The sequence below is a fragment of the Colossoma macropomum genome, unplaced genomic scaffold (assembly GCF_904425465.1).
Source record: "Colossoma macropomum unplaced genomic scaffold, Colossoma_macropomum, whole genome shotgun sequence".
Classification (NCBI taxonomy): domain Eukaryota; kingdom Metazoa; phylum Chordata; class Actinopteri; order Characiformes; family Serrasalmidae; genus Colossoma; species Colossoma macropomum.
Window position 1 is genome coordinate 19,493,924 of NW_023494807.1, and position 12,165 is coordinate 19,506,088.

Sequence of the window (12,165 nt, forward strand, 5' to 3'; positions counted from 1 at the left end):
CCATCCATGCAGGAAGGCCGCTGCTATACCAAAAAGAGCCCTTACACCAGAGTCCTAACACTATTAGATACCTGGCCTAAGGCAATTCACCTATCAATGTAAGTCACTCCAGATCAGAGTGTCTGCAAAATGTCTACATGTATTAAGTGCATTCATGCCAGCTTTTGGCAAGCACTAACAGCAGAAACATCTGCTCTCCACCCCAGAACTTTTTGTTCTGTAGTGACAGCTAGTTGGCTACATTTCAGGAGCAGTGTGGTGTATTGCTTAGTGTGTTTTCAGCACTAGGATTGTGGTTTCAAGTTTTCACCTTCTCTTTATGTCCACATGGGTTTCATCCAGGTGCTCTGACTCCCACCCTTAGTCTAAAATGACAAGGGTAAGTGATTCAGTTAAAATCTGAATCAGAGCCAGGGTTGAACTAGAGAGCTGAAACGTCCACTCAGGAATCAGGATTGAAGTAGACGATCTGAGGCAGGAATTAGGGAAGTGGTGGAAGTGAGCAAATTTATTTTCCTCGTATCTTTTCATTTTCCTACAGCAAAAAGGTTTTGGACAGTAGCATGCTAGCATTATGGCTACTGAGTGCTGATCGGTTTGCAGGCTGATCAGCTTATTGGCACTTCGCCATCCCTGATGTGTGGGAATGGTTTCCACTCAGTTTATAAGCAGGCATAAGATCTGGCGTATGATGCTTTTGCTACTACACTTAAGTCCATCTGTTTTTTTTGCATAATTTTTTTAGCCTCCTTTTACCCTGTTCTTCTATGGTCAGGACCCCCACAGGACCACCACACAGCAGGTATTATCTGGGTGGTGGATCATTCTCAGCACTGCAGTAACACTGATGTGGTGGTGTGTTAGTGTGTGTTGCGCTGGTACGAGTGGATCAGACACAGCAGTGCTGCTGGAGTTTTTAAGCAGCTCAGTGTCACTGCTGGACAGAGAATAGTCCACCAAACAATCATGGCATGACTGAAATATACTTTCTGAATCTACAAGTGACAATTCGCCCTCAGTATACTGACAGTTTTAATTGTACATGTGCAACAACTTATGTAAACGTTTATGTAAGAGCCTGTCTACATGCTGCTGACACTTTATTTCAATAGCTTTCTCCACCCTTGCCATTCAGTAAAAAGCAGCAAGCTGGCACAGGTAAATGGGGTGCACCCCTTGCACTGGAAAGTCCTTTTGCTGAAATTGAAAAACGTTCAAAATATAACAGCGGTGTTGAAACGCTTTATGCCGTTCTGTGTTAAGAAAAATAGGCATTTATAAAGTATTATCCATTTACAAGTTGACACCATAGGCTTATTCCACAGTTAAGCCTAGCAGCCTGATATTTAAGCTATTGTTTAGTAGGTGTACAAGATAAAATGGCCAGTGAGAGGCAGGTCTACCTAATAAAGTGTCTTACTGCTGTATGTTAAATAACTTTGCTAACATTACTGTGAAATACGAGTGCCTTAACGTGCCACAGACATGACTCAGACATCTGAACTAACTACCGCGAGTCTAACCATGATAGCTAAAGCTATAAAAGATATTTCTCTGATCGACTACACTTATGTAAGGGGAAATTTTGTCAAATGTGGCTTTAAACCTGCTGGAAATGTAAGACTAGTCCATGACATGAAAAAACTTTTACTTATTCGGGACCTCAGCATGATGTGTTCAAGCGGAACCTGCACTTGGCTATGATTCGTTCAGCTAGTTGGGGGTTTTTAATAGACAAGCTCCCTGCAGGCCCGCGTGGTATGGGCACCATGAAATTGGTATCCGACACAGTCGATAAATAAATCAACTCAAATCATATAAATGATGCACAAAACGATCATCCCTGCAATCATCTGCTGACAGAAGTACGTTACAGGCTGCAGAAATAAACTGTGTCTAAAGAACATCACACAATCTCAGTTAGTTTGGCGTGCAGGGCCTACCAAAGTTAGATGCATCTTAAATTGATTTCTGCTGTCCGGCAGCCAAAGCGTCCGCCGACTGCGAAACCAATTTACATACTGATAAAAGCCAGCGCTAAAATGGGCAGTGAGTTGGCAGAGATGTAAAAATAGTGTCACCGGGTGGGTGAATGTGAGAGAGACACACACACTTGAGAAACTGTCTGTGTGTGTATGTGTGTTGGCTGTTCTAGAACAGAGTGCCGAGTGAGAGTCGTGCACCAAGACATCTGCGCTGTAGACGGAACCTTCAAAATAAAAAAAACGCGTTCTCCGTTTTTATAAAAAGCGTTCTGCTTGAGAAGTGCTGTGTCAGGGGAACACAGACTGGCAAGGGAAGTGTTACTTACAAAACTGTAACTGGAACAAAAAGGACTGAAATGGTGACACATCGTCTTTGACTATCTCTGACTTTCATCTCTGCAAGGTGGACCAACAAGGTATGTGTGTCTAATAGAGTGGACACACTGTTTAAAAACTCCTGCAGCACCGCTGTGTCTGATCCACTCGCACCAGCGCAACACACACTAACACACCACCACAATGTCAGTGCAGTGCTGAGAATGATCCACCACCCCAATAGTACCTACTTTGTGGTGCAAAACTTGCTTTTTGTTTCTGCTGCTGTTTAAACCCAAGCAATTAGGATTTCTCAGTCAGATGGACAAGTGAGACCAGCTCAGTGAGGGACAATCACAGGCAAACTTTACTTCTGGAATAAAGTGATTGTTCTACAAAATATCTAATTCACACAGTTTTACCCTTATACCAGGGGTCAGCAACCCAGATGTTAAGAAGAACCATTTTGTCCCCTCAACAAAACTCAAACCACCTTGGGAACCACAACATTTTATGTCCATTTTATTGAAGTAACGTTTTACCATCTTGGCTGTAAATATGTCTCAGTATGTGCTTATGTGCTAGTATAGGCTAAAAAATATAATATGAATGAAAACTCACACTTACTTTCTTCTGCTTTAAGCTTTAGCTCAGCTATAGCTGCCTTTCTCGCATCCCCGGCAGGACACTCTTCCAAAAAAGTAATAGAGTTTCTTGTAAAATGTCTCTCAACGTTCGATTTTTTGCAAGGCTGAAGTCACTTCTCATTTGCCAATTCTTGTTCAAAATTTCCCGTTCTACCTTAACTGGGGCCTGAGGTGCCAGAATGTGAATGCTGCACCATTTAAGGTGGAACAGGAAAACTCAAACAAGAGGCTGGTGAACGAGAAGCTGACTTCAGCCTCGCACCATTTCAGTGTTTGACAGTTTCTTGTTGCAGATTATAGACCCTATGTTTTTGAAAGTTGCAAATTTTAAATGTACATATTTAAATGTATCCTTAAGCATTTTACTTAAAGGGTCCTTATCCTACATTTTTCTTGCATGTCCTGCATTTTCCCCCTGACGTCCACTTGTAATGTTAGTGTGATTTGTCTGGACCAAAAAAAGTTAGAATTCATTTTTAACATGACCATTTTCCACCTCTCTTTATCCCTTAAACACACTGTTTTTGTTATCGTGCCTTTAAGACTAATATATGTAAATGACATTTCTGATTGGCTGCCCTGTATTGTCCCTCATTCAAAAAGCAGTTCGGGCTGAAACACTCCTTATAACTTCAGTGTGAATGGGTGGAGCTGAGCTGCTGTAGGCTGAATAAGTGGATGTGTGTAAATACCTTGGTTTTTTAAAACGTCACAGAAACTTTCAAACATTCAAAACAGGCTTTACTTATATGGATTATAAGGACTGAGAAGTAAAACTTTTATACATTATATATTACATCAGTCTTTTATATCAAAGAAGGGAGGAAAATGAAGTCTTCCACAATATGGGCCCTTTAAGATGTCAGTGTATTGCTCAGTGTCCTTTCATACATCCCTCTGTTTCTTCTTCTTCTTTGTTTCATCTCAGTCTGACTCCTCTTCTCCCTCTTTAACCTGTTTCTCTCTATCTTATCTCTCATTCTGCCTCCGCCTTTGTCCCATATCTCGCGCTCTCGATCTCCCTTATCTATCTCTCGTGCTCTGCGGCGGCTCCGGTGTTCCGCGCAGGTTGCCATGGTGACGGCAGGGTTATTTTTTGCTGCCGCTGGTACAGGAGTGGGCGCTGTCGGTGTTATTAAGGCTGGGAGACAGGCTGGTTGGGGCGAGGTGGACAGGCGGGGGTGGATCAGAGCCCACTCGCTTTGTCTGGAACAAAATGTCCTCCACACGGCCCTCTCCATGTCTGTCTCCCTCACTTCCTTTCTCGTTCACTCTCGGCCTCCCTCTCTCTCTGTGTCTCTTCCCTTTGTTTCTGCATGTTTTTATGGCTGGTTTGAGGTATGTGAGTTGAGGAGAGATGTAACAGATTGGGACACTGGGTAAAAACAGTGACTAGAGAAAGACAGCTGTGATGTGTACCCTTATTGTCTGAGTTTGCCTCAGTCATCATGACCACTTGGGTTTATACACATGTATACGCCTCATGCTGACTTTTTTACTGGGCTTTTTCTGTTTTGTAGCCATGTGTAGTTTTAAAGGGGTGGACGGAGTGGCCAGTGCCTCTCCTGAAATCTAACTGGCCACCCCAGATGCCACCCCAAAATTTTTGCCATGTCATTGTCTTCCACCTGGCTGTGGGGCGGGTGCACTTTTCTTACCTTTAAGAGGAGAGTAGTTTCGCTATCGGCGGAAATCGGTCTTGTCTGTCCCGCTTTGGGAGACTGGTTTTGCAATCAGCGATCTGCGGAACAACTTTCCAACACCCCCATCTCTCTTCTGCACATTCATACTGCCACCCTGCCGAAACTCCCTGCCATCCCTTTGCCTCACCTGGTAAAATCGTCTTGACCTGCCACTGATGATAGCATGTTCAAGAAATGCTGTTACATTTCAGTTCTTCAGCTGGTGGGGGGAGGGGGGCTGAGTAAAATCAAGAAGAACTGAGTCAGTCAAGAGTAAGAGTAAAACATGAGCTTAGGCTTAGAGTGAGCTAAAAAGTCTGCTTATGTACTGCATAGCTGTGCCAACAACAGCTGGTTAATAAAGCACCATGACTTGTGCAAAAGCTGCATCTCTTTTAATGGCGGTAAACTCTACAGTATACTGACATTTAAAGATGTGTTTTTGTGTATCCGCCTTATTTTTCACATTGGCTGAAATATCCAGTTAGGGAAAGGAAATGATATTCATTACTGTTTTACTGTTTTAAATGATCATTTTATGTTCTATTAAATTCAAGCCTGGATCAGGAGCGGCCTTTGCAGTAGGCAAAGGTAGGCAGCCGCCAAGGGCCCCATGCCAACGCAAATTAACAAATAATCACAGATTCCAAAATATGTACATCTTTGTAAAAAGCTATTTTTGATTTTCAGTAATGCCAGTGCAGCTTTATTAGGTGCAATTTATTAGATTAGATCATTAGATTTACAATGATTTTACTTGGCAAGATATTTTTGTACTGTAGACAGTTGTGTCACTAAATATATGTGCATTCAGGGGGCCCCATTCCTGTCTGTTGCCTAGAGCCTCAGAATCACTAAATCCGCCCCTGCCCGGATCATCACGTTATTGATACCTGGGCACAAATATTTGGTGGGTCCCAGATAGGGATCTGGCTACCTTTACTGGCTGGTCAGTGATTGCAGCATCACAATGACACCACACTAACTGTACTGTTGGGCACGTCACCACTGACAGTACAGGTTAACATAAACCCAACAGCCATTGCAACACTTTCCTTATAAAGCACGCATCTGCCCTTCACAAGCAACACATTTACCCCAATGAAGACATCGTAAATCATAAAATATAAAATTGTTCAGCTGAAATGTAAATAAAGACAGAAATAGCAGCCTAAAAACCCAGACTGTAAAGCGTACTGCCATGGTGGACATGGGATTTTTTCCATTTATATCTTACATCTGATGACACTGGAGATCACTGCCGACACGGACAATTCAACTGTTTTCCTTAACTCGGGTGGCTGACATGTTATGTTTGGCTTTGGAAATGGATGTCCTCTACTCTGTTAAAGTATCAGGTCTTGCTTTTACAGATCCGTAAGGACAAATTTTAAATATTTGGACCTTCAAATTAAAAGTACATTCACAGAAATTATCTCACTGCTAAAAACTTGAAAGGTTAACTGAGGTAATGGTGGATAGTGTAAAGGTTGCTAAGCAGTGATTGGAGGACAAACTGAAGGTATTGTTTAAGAAAGACGTGGAGAGCATCAGGATTATGATCAGCCACACCACAATGACAAAAGCACTAATTTTACATCAAACCATTTAGAATTACTTTTACATGTGAATTATGCATAAATTTGGAAAAATCAGTGGAATTATTTAGTAAAAAGAAGCTTGAGTCCAGAGACACCCCTGTGCTAGAGCACTGCCAGAAACAGGAGTCAGTCTAAAGTATTACCATTTTTTGAGACTTTTACTTTCCCTTCACTACATTTCATAGTAAAATCTCCCACTTCTTACTCAACCACTTATGTAAGATTCTGTGAAGTTAAAAACTTGTTTTTTCCTTAATGATGCACTTTCACAAATAAATCTAACCAATCACAGTACACATTTCACTAAATCCCAAAGGTTCGTTTGTGAATTTTTGTACTTTGTCCATGACTGCACAAGAAAAATGTGTGCAAGTGTTCATTTAAAGGCTTTTCGCAGAGATGTGTCTATAGTTTTCATTTGAAGACATTGTCTATATTGAAGGTACTGTCTATATATCCTGAGTTATGCCTTTTACAGCACTTTGCAGAGATGTCTTGAGCGATTGGTTACCGACTGCAATGTTCTTGTTGGTTTTTCGCAGTATTATACTTTGATTTCTTTACCATGGTTGCTAGCTAGATAAGTAACTTGCTAGATAGTAGCTAGGGGTGGGTTACTGACTCTGGGACCCTTGGCAAAAGACAGGAATGGGGCCCTCTGAATGCAAACCTTTAATTTAGTGAAACAACTGTCTACAGTACAAAAAATATCATTGTGAAATCATCCTAAATCTAATCATATCTAATAGTTCTCATTTTGGAATTGCTGTAAGAATACTATAAGAATATTTAATTTTAGTGAACTTATCTCACTATACTGGCAGATCATTTGCTTGTTTTAAGAAAAAAAGGGGGAGGGTTGGGTGAAGCTGCACTGAAATGACTGAAAATAACAAACAAAACAAAAATAACAGCGTTTCAAAAAGATGCACATATATTTTGGAATAGGTGATTTGCCATCCACATGAACAGTATATCAAATTTGTATTTTCATGCAGCCCTTGGCTCATGGGGGCTCTAGGTGGCTGCCTACCTTTACCTAGTGCAAAGACCATCCCTGGCAGTAGCCTATGTTATAGCACATAGGACATTCCTGCTGAACAGGGTAATGCTGTATTAACATGTTGCCACTGAAAAACCCTTTGTTCCATGCCTTATTGCAGAGTTGGTGTTAAACTGTGACAGTAGGGTACAGGACTGATGCAGCATGTACCATGTAAAAAACTGCCATGGTGATAGCTGCAGCTGAAAATTGGTGATGACCTAAGGAAAGCTTTGGCAGTCACTTTTATTTACTTAAGGTGGAAAAAAATGCACAACACCTTTAGGTTCATCCTTACTGTAGCGCCAATTACAAGAGACAAATTTAGTAACATTTTCGTCGCCATCGTACGATTTTTGAGCAGTCAGAAATCCGGGGACCCCAGGCTCCCCCATAGCTACACCCTTTGTGTAAGTACATTCCTGCTGACAAATTCACTCCTAGTTGTCTTCTCCGCACCTTGTGCTGCAAGTGGCCACTTGTATAACATACGTTTTACGTATTTCTGAGTAATGAGTTGAGGTCAGTGAGGACATGTTACAACCTGCAGTGAAACGGAGGAAAAGTCATGCTAAGGGCCCTATTGCACACATAGGAAGACCAGGCAGGAATGAGCTACAGTAATCAGTATCAAGATGACAAAGGACTGAATGAGCACCTCAGGAGCCTCACTTTCTGAAGTGAAAAGAAGTAAACATAACCTCTGCAGCAAACTGTTTTTTAAAATACAATTTTTCTGCAAATGTCATTGAACAGCTACTTAATATTTGATTAACTTTAAAATATATATATATATATATATATATATACATATATATATATATATATATACATATATATATATTAAAAGCATTAAATATAAAATAGCAATTGTGGCACTTTCAACTGTTTGGCTACCACACAACCCCAAAGCATAATAGATCCATTCCTGTAGTTAACAGTTCACAAGGTGTTCTTTTCATCAAATGCTGCTCCTTTTTTTTCCAAGGATATCTTTGGTGATTGTGGCCAAAGAGTTATATTTTTACTTCATTTGTGCACAGCACCTGTTCCATAAAGCCACTGGACTGTCTGAATGCATACTTCAGAAGTTGACATTTGTGATGAGGTTACAGGTAAGGTTTCCTTATGATGATGCTTCCTGGCAAATCATGTTTCTGCAAGCACCACTGCACAGCAAAATGGTGTACCACTACTCGTGTCAGCTAAACCTTCCTGCAGGTCCTTTGCTGTCATATGGGGGTTTTGTTTTGCCTTTCTGGCCAGCATATGAGCAGTTCTCGAGTTTTTTCTTGGTCTCCCAGATCTTGCCTTAACTTAAAGCTGGGAGCACTTTGACATCTTTTATAGCCTTCCTCATCCTCAGCCTGCTGCTTAGGGTAGCCCATGGTTTCTGAGTGTTAGCACAAGGTTTGAAAAGCCAGAAAAGTAAGAAAATTTATCATGACCTGGAATAGTGACAATTCATAATGACAATTCTTGTCCTCCTTAACCAGTCCAAATGAGTCAATTGAGGTCTAATGGGTTAATTAAGTTAACAAGTGGAAAGTTGTCCAAACTTTTGTACATGCTACAATTACTGTTTTTTAACTAATCAAATATAAAGTAATAGTGCATTAACATCTTTTCAAAAAAAGATTATTATTTAAAATAATTTGTTTCAGAGTTTGTGTCTTCTTTCCCTTTAAAAAACAACAAAACACTCAATTTGGCAAGGGGTGTCTAAACTTTTGCATACGACCGTACAAAAGTAACACTGGGGATAAATGTTACTTTGAAAGAATGTATTTTATGCTTATGTAAAAATGATAAGTATTAAATACAAATGCAAGCACTTACTGAAGCTTATTAGAGGGAATTAAATGATGATTACAATGCATTACTCTTGTAATTAATGTGCCTCCTGTATCGCCACCTCAGGGCCAGAAGTGTCTCCTGCTCATCAATTCAGAAAAACATGGCTAAATCAAAACCAGCACCACCCACGAGTCACTGTATTATTTTTAAATCTAATAGAGAGAGTTGAAGGTGATATTCCACGCTTCATGCTCATAGACTGAGACCAGAGAGACATTTTTATACCTTTCATTTCTGTCATTGTTGGTACACAACAGAAACTAGCATGTTTCCTCTTATATTGGCAAACAGATTTAAAACCCATTAAAAATGTCTGGCTCTAATTTGCTTTGCAACTCATTCCATTCATAAAAGGAAAACACTGACCTCCAGTGGTTATGTGCAGACATTGCAACAGAGCAAATTTTTAAATGTTATAAAACCTCATTTTAATCCTCAGTTCAAGGGTTATTTTGCAAAATAAAGCAATAATGATTACAAATGTTGTTCATATGGCTCTATAATGTGTCAAGGAGGAGTGGACCTGTACCATGTTATTATTGCTCAGCTATTTAACTGCATTCTTTCTGCAAAATGATATTTTACAGTGTAAAGACTACTTGCCCCACTATAAGTCCGTCTAATAATAATAATACTAATACTAAAAATACTACTATTACTACTACTACTACTACCACTACTACTACTACTACTACTAATAATAATAATAATAATAATTATAATAATAATAATAATAATAAGTGTAATTGTAAGGTCCTACATCTAATGTGCCCTCCTGCACATCGAGCTTGGTCTATCAATCAAACACTTTACATATCTGTCATACTATAAAAGTCATCACCATTCAGGATGAATTGCATTTGGGACAGTCAAGTGGACCAGATGCTGTCTTTAGGTAAAAGAAAGCTGTTTGCCCTGCGCCACCTTAAAGGGGAATTCCACTATTATTTCAAAATTTCTGCATAATTCAATTGATGTCATGTAAGCAAAACCATTCTGAGTGGTTTGATGTGAAATAATTCCTTGTAGAGCAATTTACCATGTGAGATTTTTACAGTGATAGTGAAGGAAAACAGGGGTCGCAACACAAATACAGCAATTTTATTTACTATCCAAAACCACCAGTGAAACTACGTGTCTTCTTAGTTTTTATATGTAATGAGAAAGAGAGATATTATTATTGATCAATGTTATTATAATAATATCAACTGGGTACTGAATGCTGTTTCTTTGTTTATTTTGTTGTATTATATCTTATGTGTGAAGTTGTCAGGATATAAGTTTTGTATTAATTTAAATAGGTAAGGTAAAGGGTTAACATTTTAGCAAAGCCGACGTACAGTGAGGGGGGTAAGGCTGAACCCAGAATGGAGTTCTTAATTAAAATAAAGCAGGCGAAATCATGATAACGTTACTAGCCAAAGCTAAATTTGAACTTGAACCAAGTTAAACAGCACATTTTATGTTTTATTTTTCACTCTTATAAAAACTCATTTCCAGGAAGATGACTCAGAAAGTCTTTAATAATTCTAGCCAAACTCCTCAGCAATGCTTATATATAGCTAGCACATGACGCTAATGCTAGCAAGCCAGTAAAACCCGAGCCGGTTTATGAGGTGCCTGGCACTTCCTATTTCCCCGTTACGTCAAAGACATGAGTGCAAAACGACAGAGGGCGCCCGCGAGCGAGTCCTCAATGAATGGGGTGAAGGGAGCTAAATGGCCAAAAACGAAAAAAAAATTAAAATAGTTTCTAATCACTTTCCCAGAACTTTCCTTTAATTTTAGAAAGTAGAAGGATGTATTTCACTAAAAAAGCAAAGAAAACTTACCTGTATTTGTCCTTTTTTCTACAGCAAACCGGTTTTGGGCAGCAGAAGGCGGGCATCACTGCTACTGAGTGCTGATTAGTTTGTGAGCGGAGCAGCTCAATTCCCAGTGTGGCAAGTGAAAACTCACACAAGCTTTTCTGTGAGAGTTCCCAGTTCAATCCTGGAGTAAGTTAAAGTCATTGTGTTGCTTGTTGGCCTCTATTTAAAATATATACTTTATATGTGTCAGGCCTTTTAGTTTTAGTCAACAAATCATGACATTGACAGGGAAAAAGGATTCAGACTCCACAAATTAATAGCATTAGTACTTTGTTGCAAAGCTGTTGTTGGCAATTACAGCTTTGAGAGTCTGTGGTAAGATGGAATTAGCTTTTTTGCAGCATTGTGGTTCAATCTTGGCCCATTGCTCCTGACAAACCTTCTTCAGTTCCCCAGGGTTCCGAAGGTCTCTCTGATAAGCTGTTGATCCTCCATAAATTTTGAGTGGGATTCAAGTCAGAGGATTGGCCATGAAAGCACCTTCATTTTTTTTTAGAAACCAGTCTTGAGTTATTGTGGCTGAATGTTTGAGGTCATTGTCTTGTCTAGATTAAATTCACCTCTAATATGACCCAATATATTGCTCCGTTCATGTTTCCTTCAATGACGGGTAATATATTGTGAGTATAGTGTTCTTGGGATCGTGTGCGCAACGCTCTTTCTTCAAACATGCCGAGCTGAATATTTGCCATCATATCTTTGTTTTGTGTGCGACACACCCGTCCTGAAATGAATAGCTGTGGTTTATGAACTTTCTACTTGCATAATATCAGACCACTTGTACTGACAAGGTCTAAAGTCTTTGCTAGGGCTCTGTAGCTTTTTCATTAGAGTGATGTTTAATAATGTTGTTCCTAAGAACTTTTAGAAGCTCCTCCTTTACCATGATTGTTACTTGTTGCATGAAATCTTCCAACTAATGGCAGCATCTTTTATAATGACATCAGGTGCCGTTTGCACAAGAACAGTTTTATTTTTGCAGCGTTAAACGTGTGACTTGATTTATATGATATATTGTATAGTATAATATAATATATTAATATAATTATTTTCCCTATCATATCCCTATTATCCCTCATTACCCTATTGTTTATGATTATGAATACATACTTTTTGCTCATATTTGTAGGTATAAAGTCAAAAGACATTATGTATGTGAATTTTT